This window comes from Chlorocebus sabaeus, chromosome 16 (assembly GCF_047675955.1).
Source record: "Chlorocebus sabaeus isolate Y175 chromosome 16, mChlSab1.0.hap1, whole genome shotgun sequence".
Lineage (NCBI taxonomy): Eukaryota > Metazoa > Chordata > Mammalia > Primates > Cercopithecidae > Chlorocebus > Chlorocebus sabaeus.
The window spans coordinates 74,703,909-74,705,710 of record NC_132919.1 but is presented as its reverse complement, the minus strand read 5'-3'; positions in this window follow the sequence as shown (position 1 = coordinate 74,705,710).

The window sequence follows — 1,802 nt, the reverse complement described above, 5'->3', positions numbered from 1 at the left end:
CCCTGTTACTACAAAATTAAAAAAATAAAAATAAAAAAATAAAAATTAAAGGCAAAGAAAACTCTTGAAAGCAGCAAGACAGAAATGATACCTGTAGAGAAAAATAATTCAAACAACAGCAAATTTTTAAAAAGAAACCACGGGGGTCAGAAGGAAATAGCACAATATTTTCAAGTGCTGAAAGAAAACAAATAGTCAACCCAGAATTCTATTGCCTGTGAAACTATATTTCAGAAATAAAGAGTAAAGCAAGATATTCTCAGATGAAGAAAAACTAAGGGAATTTGTCACAAGCAGACATACCCTAAAAGAATGCTCGATAAATTTCTCTAAAAAGAAAGAAAACAAACATCAGTAAGGGAGAAAGAGCATAGTGAGCAAACACATGGGTAAATATAAAACACTTTTCTTCTTCTTCTTTTTTTTTTTATTATACTCTGAGTTCTGGGGTACAGGTGCAGAATGTGCAGGTTTGTTACATAGCTATACACATGCCATGGTGGTTTGCTGCACCCATCAACCCGTCATCTACATTAAGTATTTCTCCTAATGCTATCCCTCCCCTAGCTCCCCACTCCCCAACTGGCCCTGGTGTGTGATTGCCCCGCCCTGTCCACGTATTCTCATTGTTCAAAAACACATTTTTTCTTCTTCCCCGTCCCTTTCCTTCCCCTTCCTCCTCCTCCTCCTCCTCCCCAATATAGGGTCTCACTCTGCTACCCAGACTAGAGGGCAGTGGCACAATCTTGGTTCACTGCAACCTCCGTCTCCCAGGTTCAAGCTATTCTCATGCCTCAGCCTCCTGAGTAGCTGGGATTACGGGTGCCCACCACCACACCTGGCTAATTTTTGTAATTTTAGTAGAGACAGGTTTTTGCCATGTTAGCCAGGCTGGTTTCAAGCTTCTGACCTCAAGTGATCGGCCCACATCGTCCTCCCCAAGTCTCCCCAAGTGCTGGTATTACAGGTGTGAGCCACAATGCCCAGCCTCCTTTTCTTCTTCTTCTTCTTTTTTTTGAGACTGAATCTTGTTCTATCACCAGGCTGGACTGCAGTGGCACTATCTTGGCTCATTGCAACCTCTGCCTCCCGGGTTCAAGTGATCCTCGTGCCCCAGCCTCCCGAGTAGCTGGGACTATAGGCGCCCACCACCATACCTGGCTATTTTTTTTTTTTTTTGTATTTTTAGTAGAGATGGGGTTTTGCCATGTTGGCCAGGCTAGTCTTCAACTGCTCTCAAGTGATCTGCCTGCCTTGGCCTCCCAAAGTGCTGGGATTACAGGCGTGAGCCACCTCATCTGGCCTCCTTTTCTTCTTGAGTTTTCTTTCTTTCTTTCTTTTCTTTCTTTCTTTTTTTTTTTTTTTTTTTTTTTTTTTGAGACAGAGTCTTGCTCTCTAGCCAGACTGGAGTGCAATGGGTGTGATCTCGGCTCACTGCAACTCTGCATCCCAGGTTCAAGTGATTCTCCTGCTTCAGCCTCCCAAGTAGCTGGAACCAGAGGCATGCACCACCATGCCCAGCTGTTTTTGTATTTTAATAGAGACAGTGTTTCACCATGTTGGCCAGGATGGTCTCGATCTCCTGATCTTGTGATCCGCTCACCCTGGCCTTCCAAAATGCTGGGATTACAAGCATGAGCCACTGCACCTGGCCTCTTCTTGAATTTTCTAAATTATTTTTGATAGTTGAAGCAAAAATTACAATACAGTCTGCTGTGGTTCTAAAAATATGCAGAGGAAATATTTAAGGAAATCATATCATAAATGAAGGTGGGCAAAGGGATGTAAAGAGAAGTAAGATT